General features: G+C 43.3%; 2 protein-coding genes across 9 annotated transcripts in view; one reads left to right on the plus strand and one right to left on the minus strand.

Moving 5' to 3' along the window:
• ARHGAP12 (Rho GTPase activating protein 12) overlaps positions 1–845 on the minus strand; it is a 117,911-nt gene extending 117,066 nt beyond the window's left edge. For all 5 annotated transcript variants that reach the window (XM_081820827.1, XM_031029005.2, XM_031029003.2 and 2 more), the window contains exon 1: positions 709–845. The gene's annotated coding sequence lies outside the window, so the exon portion shown is untranslated. The remainder of the gene's footprint in view (positions 1–708) is intronic.
• LOC115941208 (tubulin beta chain-like) overlaps positions 708–9,274 on the plus strand; it is a 36,859-nt gene continuing 28,292 nt past the window's right edge. For 2 of the 4 annotated variants that reach the window (XR_014145524.1, XM_081820831.1), the window contains exon 1: positions 7,917–8,041. The gene's annotated coding sequence lies outside the window, so the exon portion shown is untranslated. Of the gene's footprint in view, positions 849–2,387; positions 2,632–5,565; positions 5,724–7,916; positions 8,042–9,274 lie in introns of those variants that run through there. The other 2 variants (XR_014145526.1, XR_014145525.1) reach the window with 2 other exon arrangements.

Consider the following 9,274-nt stretch of genomic DNA (forward strand, 5'->3'; position numbering starts at 1 on the left):
GGGACAGCCATTCTTGGAAGACAATCTACGCTGAAATGGGAGGAGGGCAGCACGCTTGTAAAGAGTTTGGTTTTTTTTTTAATTAAAGGACTTTGAGGAGATTGCTCCCAGAAGAGCTAGAGTAGCAAGTGTCCATTCAACAGGGGCGGGGCACCTCTAAAGACTGCAGAGACGAAAGCACCAGTTTAAGGCCAGCAGTGCTCGAGGGGAGGCCCCAGGTGGGCTCCCTGGGGGGGGGGGGGCGAAGGTTTGCACACCCCACATCAGTCAGAGAGCGGGCACACGCAGCTGCAGAAGGCGAGGAAAGAAGGCGGCACCAGCCTGCCTTTTACACACACACACACACACACACACACCGACGCCCTCCTTCCTAGGGGCGGGGCGGGGCGGGCGGGCGCTGCCCTCACACAGGAAGTCAGGAAACCCGGGGGGCAGAGGAGCCACAACTTCGAGCCATTTAAACCCTCTCGCCGACGTCAGCCAATAGGCTGGCAAAGGCTCCCCTTCCCCCCGCGCCCACCCTGCACCCTGCGCCCCGACCCCTCCCGCGCCGCACCTCGCGCGTACCTCGGCGCGGACGCGCCTCCCGCACACACCTCCCCCTAACTCCGCCGCCCTCGGCGGGCACAGCCCCGGCCGCGGACGCCTTTGTGCAGCACCTCACCAACCTGCCCTCGGTCCACGGGGGCCCGCGTCCCGCCACCTTACCGAGAGCACGGCGGCCTCGCAGGAGGCAGCTCCCTCTTGTACTAGCACGGGGTCTGCGGGACGCCGAGGCGAGCCTGAAGGGCGCTCACACCGCGGTGGCCGCGGCCGGGCCGTCCCCGCAGGCTGGTCTCCGAGGGAGGGTAAGTTCCAGGGCACGTCGGAGCGCGCCGGCGCGGGGGCGGGGCGGGGCTGGCGGCTCACGTGACGGTAGGGGGGGGCGGGACGAGGCTCACGTGATGACCCGGGCGGGCGCGGGGTGAATCGGCGGAGGTGGATCCGGGAGAAGGGCGGGGCGGGGGGAGGCGGAGGGACTGGGTGAGGGTCTCGGGCTGGCGAGGTTGCTGTCCGCCAAGTGGGCGTAAGCAGTTTGTAAACATGAAGTGGGAAACGTGGAGAGAAAACGCTGGGGAGAAAACGAGGGAAGGGCGAACAGGAAACGGACCGAGCCGTAGGGTGGCAGGAATGGAGCCCAGGGAAAGAGGGGCGGTGGGCCTTGCCCTTTCCTTTTCTTGGCCCACTGGCCTGCTGGGAGCTGCTGCCAGACGTAGGTCAGTCGTTCACGGCCCCGGAAATCCCGCGGGGAGACTCGGAGAAAGTGCCTCACGCCACTTCAAGGGGACGAAATGGAACTCTGGAGACTCCGAGTCCATTTACTGGGGCCATGCCGAGCTGTCCTGCGCCGGGGCCACCAGGGCAGATTGCTTCATCAGCTGTGCACACTCAGGGCTGACGAAGGCCCTGGGGACCCAGGAGCGGCCGCTGCATGATCTTGCTGCTCCAAAGCAGCATAACCACTCATTAAGCTGCCCACGGGGCCTGCTGTGTGTAAGCCCCAGGGCCACAGTGTCATTGGCCAAAGTCATCACAGTAGGCAGCGTTTGCAGTTTGGCAGCACAGAATCCAGAAGTCAGAGGCATTAAAGGTTTCTCATGTGAGGGTGATCCTATGGCAGCAGTGGTACTGGACTGGGAATCTGGAAAAGATACCTAGCTTCTGCCTTTGTCACTTCTCGACCTTAGCTGTCAAAGGAGTGTGTTGACTGAACTAAAAAGCTCCTCCTTCTTCTAGCCCTAAATTTAATGACTGTGAGGAAAACTAACTCATAAGTATTAGGTCATAAGAAACCAGTCATTCAGTAACCAGTTGCTGAGTCTGTCTATTATGGTGCCGGATGAAATTTTAATGATACCAGAATTTTAAAAAAATAAAAATAAAAAAAAAGGCAGGGTATGGTTGGGGAGCCACTCTCTGGAATTGGCCCCTTTCTGTTCTTCACCTCATACTTAAAGATGCCCCCATTGTCTGGTATCCTTCTCATAGCTGAACTCCCTGTTTTTTAATGGCTGCAAAGAACCCTTGGGATATTGGCAAGATTTTAAGAGCTCTAGTTTTCCACCTTCTTACTAATTAAATTAAATCTAATGGGAGGGGGGAGCGGCGCTAAAGTTTAAAATATTTTCCTTTTAGAAAGGAAAGATACTTAAAAAAAAAAAAGCCAGAGACCATACTGTCTCTACCATTGCACTTGCTACCACCCTTCCCTTGGCACTGATGGTTTTTTCTGTCTTCCTCAGTTTCTAACATGTTCCCTTTTCTATGCCCTTGTTCAGCATACGGAGTATTGCTGCTGTATGCTTCTGAAACAATTTGCCATAGAATTTCTCGTGATCTCTTTCTAGAACCAAAACAAGGAACGACTGTGAAAAGTAAACTGTGCCGTGACGGGAATGTGCTGATAACTTTATCTTCCCTACTCCCCAAACCTGAACTGGGCACCCTTGGTTTCAGCAAGAGATAGAACTGAACAGTTTGCATATACTTGCTGATCTGCCTGTAACTCTACTTCCTATTTCACAACATAATCTCAGATGATACCACAATGCCCACAGTATGCTGATCACTACCAACAGCAGATGGAGTCAGGTAAAAAGAGCTCTCACCCAAGTGTGTTGTCTGAAAAGGACCTGATGGAGAGCTATGAAATCATTTGCAGCACTGCCTCTAGTTAGTTTTTAAATAACACCAGTAGCATATGTCTGGCGCCTGTGCTCAGGATCTCAACAGATCATTTTCAGGATATTGACATTTAACTGGCTTCTAATGAGGTAGCATAGAGTTCCAAAATGTAGAATTCAAATGTAAGCTCCACAAAGGCAGAGGTTTGAGTTTGATTTGTGTGTATGTATGTATGTATGTGTCTCCAAAGCGCCTAAAAGCACAATAAATTTCTGTTGAATGTATTTTTGAGTGAAAACATACTCTGTAAATTGCTGGATATGCCCTGCTTTCTAATTCTTTAATAGGTAACCCACTTTTCATTGTGTATTTCTAAATGAAAAGGCATAAAATTATGTTTGGCATCCCTGCTTTGGCTAGGCTCTAGAGGAACAGAAATTTGGCAGTACCTATCAAAATTACAAATGCATACATATTCTGAATTTACTTCTAGGGATTTATCCTGCAGATGTATTTCCACACATGAGAAATGATAAGGTATTTCTTATAGTATTGTTGAGAATAGCAAATGATTGGAAATAACCTAAATACCCATCCTCAGGACAACTAGTTAAATTATGATAAATCCATACATTCAAATGTGGCTGTTAACAAAAGAAGACACAGATCTTTATGTTTTAATATTACAATCTCCAGAATTTTTTGTTAAAGGAGAAAATGTTGCAGAATAATATATTGGCTTGTATATGCATTAAACTAGGACAAACTGTTGAGGCATAAGAAATCTGTGGATGGAAGTCATGGGAAAGACCCTTCATTGTATTCATATCTAAAGTTTTTGATATTCAAGCCATGAGAGTGCTTTATCTATTCAAAAAGTTAAATAAAATATTTAATTTTTTTCTGGTATCTTTATTTTGTTATTAAAACATTCAGGCTTCACCTATTTTATCAAAGTTTACCTGATCAGAAGTATATCAGGTAAACTAGTACATACATCAGGTACACTTTTTAAAAATCCAGTTAATTTCTTAATTTTTGTTAAGTTCCGATTGATCAATAACTAGTCCTTTCTGAAATAATTTAAGATCCAGGTCCTGCACTTAGTTTGAAGCTTGGTATACACAATGTCAAATATATGTACATTTTCTAAAGTACTTTATTTTTCTTGAAGTAGAGCCTGACTTGAACAAGTTTTAATGACTTGGATCCTCTGATTTAAGTAATAAAACTAGAATTTCATGGACCTTTTGTTCACTCCTAATTGAAGTCAAGAAAAATATATTTGGGATAAAACACTGAAGGCATGTGTTTCTATGTCTATCTGTTAACTCGCCGTAATGTCAACTGCCTCCTATTTTCAATAGGTCACTCAGAAGCCCTGGAACTTATTTTGTCTGTGTTTCAGCACTTTATTTTATTTATTTCTAGGCTTAATTTCCAGAAATTTCTAAGGGAATTATAATCATAGACTACAGTAGCATTCAAATTTTCATAACACCATCTCCTTAAGGATTTTAAAGGCTTTGTAAATATTTTCTTGTGAAATCTCAGTTTTCACAACATATTTACATGATCAGTGTTTTTATACTCTTGTTAAAGACAAATGCAAGCATAAATAATTAGGACTAAAGGGCGAAATGACACCTGGAAATTTTTCCAAAATTGTATAGCCAGGGCTGCCTGACACTAGAAAATTAGTAACGGGTTTTAAAAGTTAAACTATGTAACCAGCCAATCAATAATTAAAGATATATTTTAATTTTAATTTTAATTTATTTTTAGTCAACAATTAAAGATATATTTTACTTTCTTCTCTTATATCCTTTAAATTAAATATGAACTCATTTAAGCTTTATATATAACTCAGATATAGGCACTAAGAAATAACTCTAAATACAAATCGATGATCAATAACTCATTATTTAAGTCTGTTTACACCACATGAAAAACCTTTGGTACTTGTCACAAGTAAGCAGTAGTACAACGTTTCAACGTAAAACACAGCTAAAATAGAAATAATATTTCTTGATTTAAAAATGAAGACACTTCCCTAACTTTGGGAACAAGGCAAAGATGTCTGCTTTCACCACTCCTACTCAACATTGTACTGGTGGTTCGACCAAGTATCTGGAGATAACTAAATTTGTAGATAAAACTTTATGTACATTTATATAATTTGGTACGGTAGATAAAACACAAACAAATCACATTACTAAAATCCATATGCTTGGGCAGGAGGATTAAATAAAATAAAAGCACCTACCCCAAACCTGGCATTTGGTAGGTGGTCAGCAAATGATAAACTTGAAGTTCTGTGGAGTTTTTCGACACTTCGTGAAAGAGTAATTTATTAAGTAGTTGAAGATAGATCTTTACAGGTTTATACAGGCTAGGGATGAAAATAGACTTCTTTCTGGGATGCCTGGGTTGGCTCAGTCAGTTAAGTGCCTGACTGTTGGTTTCGGCTCAGGTCGTGATCTCATGGGTCCCAAGATTGAGCCCGGAGCCCTGCATCAGGCTCCCCGCTCAGCGACGAGTCCACTTGGGATTCTTTCCCTCTCCCCCCCCACCCCCCCACTCACTTCCCACTTGCACTCTCTCTCTCTCTTCCTCTCTCTCCCTCAAATAAATTAAATAAATAAATAAATAAATAAATAAAATCTTTTAGAAAAGACAATATACTTCTTTCTTAGTTTGGGTTCCTCCGGAAGCTGACCTTGAGGCAAGGATTAAAGTGCAGAAAGTTTATTTGGGAGATGATAGAGGAAACATGAGAGTGAAGGAAGGAGATAGGGAAGAGGGCAATTAGTAAAGGATGCCTGTGATGGGCAGTTGGAGGTTAACCCTACCAGGGCAATTCTGGGAGCGGAGCAAGAATAATGTTTCTTCTATTTTCAGATAAAACTGATAGCAGCCCTAAGATCAAACACAAATTGAGTTTGTGAGATTTCCTAAAGATATGTGCAAGATGGAACCAGCCATCATAATCCTATTTTCCTAAAGATGCTGGATGACCCCTCCACCTCCATAGTAGCAGGGGCCTACGCTACTTTCAGGTGAGCATGTGAAATTTGCATTGCTTGCAGTGTACGTACTACCAATTCACTCTTATAATTGTGTATAATATTGGTTTGAGGAGTTAATCCTGGAGAATTTTCTCTGTTCCACACTTAGGAAGAAACATTTGCTTTTGTGTGGCCAGAATTATGTTAAAAATATTAGAACACTAAAATGCATGTTGTCGTCTCTATTGCTACATAAAGTATAAACTTATCATTTTCCAGAATCAATCCAAATGTGATGCTATGACTACACAACTCTAAGTCAGATCAGCTATAAATCAGATAGCTTAACCACTATCCCCAGATTCATTCTCCACCCTTCTCTGCCCTGCTTTATGCCCTGGAGACCAATCCCTTGGAATTGTATCCAAACCAGGCTCCCTTGCCCTGTTGGTTGGGTTGGGAAGCACTGACAAAAGATAGAAGTGGAAAGAGAGGACGGTCTGGTGTTTATCCCACGCCCCCATTCCCTGTCTTGCCCAAGTTCTGGGAGTAAGGTAGCTGCTCACCTCCACGAATGCGGCTCCCTTTAGGCAGCTCTTCTCTCATGGTTTCTGCTCTCTCCAGGTCTGGGAACATTGACTGGTCTTTCCTGTCACACCTAGAGGTCAGGATGGTGGGAATGACTCCTGGCTATACTATTCTCTGAGTGCCTCCCCACCCTCTTGTTGGCTCCTTTAACCCTACCCACACCTCTGTGAATAGTCCCATCATTAAATTTGCTTCCACTACATTCATTTAAGTGCACCTTTTCCTGATACGTCCCTGCCTGACACATTTGATTGACCGTGTTCCTAATCAGGAGTGGTTTAGCCTTTGATACTTTTGATAATTTTTTGTGCCACTGAAATTGAAAGGATTCCAAGGGACACCTTGGCAAAAAAAAGAAAATAATAATAATAATAACCAACACCCTGAGGGCAGATGAAATGAAAGGAGAAAAACACTCTACCAAAAGCAGCAAATACTCAAGCCCAGTTTTGAAACATTTAGTAAAGGCATTTCAAGAACCCTCAGGGTCATTGAATTTTTTCTGATGTTCATTTTAATGACTCTAAGTCCTCCCAGTAATTGGGGCTTCATGGTAATCCTAAAAGATATTGTAAACCTCCCAAAAAGTAAGATCTTTAAAATAAAAATAGGAACCTCCACTCCTACTTCTCTGTTCTTGATGGTTTAATCATTGGAATGGAGGGAAGGAGGGACAGAACATCTGCCTACCAAATACAAACCCTCCACAGGCAGGTTCTTACATGATATGGTTTACATAAAACACTGACACACATAAAAAACAGCCCGTTACCACAAGATGCTGGCTAATGCTTAAGGTATTCCGATTTGTTTTCGTAAATTTGAGTTCCTAGACTTTAAGAAAATTGATAAAACTTTTTTATTTCTACTTTGTGATATTCATTTCAATTTCTAAGAATACAATAGGCAGCATCATTTGTCAATCACCATTCACTAGGAGAAATACATTTTATTTTTAAAGATTTATTTATTTGAGAGAGAGAGAGAGCACACAAGCATGAGTGGGGGGAGGGTAAGAGGGAGAGAATCTCAAGCACACTCCCCGTTGAGCGAGGAGCCCCAAGGAGGGCTTGGTCCCACAACCCTGAGATGGTGACCTGAGCAGAAACCAAGAGTCAGACGCTTAACCAATTGAGCCACACAGGCGCCCCAGGAGAAATATATTTTAAGTAAAGAGATGAGTTGTATCTTAATATAGCAACCTATCTAGATAAGAAAAAGATTTTACTGGGATGCCTGGGTGGCTCAGTAGACTGGGCGTCTGCCTTTGGCTCAGGTCATGATCCCAAGATCCTGGGATGGAGGTCCGCATCAGTCTCCTTGCTCGGTGGGGAGCCTGCTTCTCCTTCTGCTTGCCACTCCCCCTGCTTGTACACTCTCTCTCTCTCCCTTTCTCTCTCTCTGACAAATAAATAAATAAAATCTTTTAAAAAAAAAAGGATTTTACTAATTCTTTAGATCAACTCTGCATAGTTATTAAAGAACTTCAATGATTAAAATTATTGAAGTTTTGGAAGGGGAAAATATTCAACTTTCAGGGAACACTGCACTACATCTGTTGATATTATCATGACAGCATTTAGGTAACTGTCATGGCAACCACAATTTAATCCTTCATTAGTGTCTTGGAACACTCAGGCACCCTGGGAAGTGAGGAGGGTGATTCAGCAGGCAGCACACTCTTGTCCTTGTGAGTCAGGAAAATACCAATGTTCTCACTCAGTGTAGGCAATAGAAAATGCAGCCGCTACATGAACTGTGACAGTTTCCACAAGAGCAAGGTACTGGTTTCCTTAAATATTCTTGTAAAGTTTATGTTCATGGATTTTGAGACAGATTTTCACTTTGTGCTAATGTGCAGCCTTTATTTCTCTTCCTTTTGTTTTCAGGCAATTCAAAACATATTCTTCACTTTCTTTTGGGTGCGGGGTCAGTGAGAAAGTGAAACAGTTCTTTTTGCTGCCTTACCAGTTTTGTTTGAAAGTGAGAAAAGAGGGGCGCCTGGATGGCACGGTGGGTTAAGTGTCCAACTCTTGGTTTCAGCTCAGATCATGATCTCAGGGTCATGATCTCAGGGTTGTAGGATCAAACCCACTGTTGGGCTCCACGCTCAGTGTGGAGTCTGTTTGAGATTCTCTCTCCCTCTGCCCCACCCCCCCCACTCACGCACTCTCTCTCTCTAAAATAAATAAGTCTTTAAAAAAAAAAAGTGAGAAAAGAGATTGAATTCAATGGTTAAAATGAGATAGTTTTTGTCTTCATTTCCTGGTATGCCATCACAGAATCTCAAATTGTCAGGACTACCGAATTCAAATCCATAGTTGTGGTAAATAAAGCTCCTATGTTTGTGTATTCTGTGAGATCTGTGAAATCAGAATGAACTATTTAATGATCTGAAACATCAATTATCCACAGAATGCTAAGTGGTAAAAGATTTTTTTAAAGATGTTATTTATTCATTTGTCAGAGAGCGAGAGAGAGCACAAGCAAGGGAAGCTGCAGGCAGAGGGAGAAGCAGGCTCCCTGCTGAGCAAGTGATGCAGAACTTGATCCCAGGACCCCGGGATCATGACCTGAGCCAAAGGCAGACACTTAACCGACTGAGCCACCCAGGCATCCCAAAGTAGCCATATTATTTACCTACTTTTATTCTTAGGGTTAAAGTAAATCTTTTACCACTTAGGGATGCCCCGTCATGATCCCGGGGTCCTGGGAATAAATAACATCTTTAAATAAATAAATAAATAAATAAATAAATAAATAAATAAATAAATAAAATGGCTACTCTGAAAAAGCATCAAAAAGGTTCTTGCCGGGGCGCCTGGGTGGCTCAGTTGGTTAAGCGACTGCCTTCGGCTCAGGTCATGATCCCGGAGTCCTGGGATCGAGTCCCGCATCGGGCTCCCTGCTCAGCGGGGAGTCTGCTTCTCCCTCTGCCCCTCCCCCCTCTCATGCTCTCTCTATCTCATTCTCTCTCTCAAATAAATAAATAAAATCTTTAAAAAAAAAAAAAA

The sequence above is a fragment of the Leptonychotes weddellii genome, chromosome 5 (assembly GCF_054177405.1).
Source record: "Leptonychotes weddellii isolate Sample4059 chromosome 5, ASM5417740v2, whole genome shotgun sequence".
Taxonomy (NCBI): Eukaryota; Metazoa; Chordata; class Mammalia; order Carnivora; family Phocidae; genus Leptonychotes; species Leptonychotes weddellii.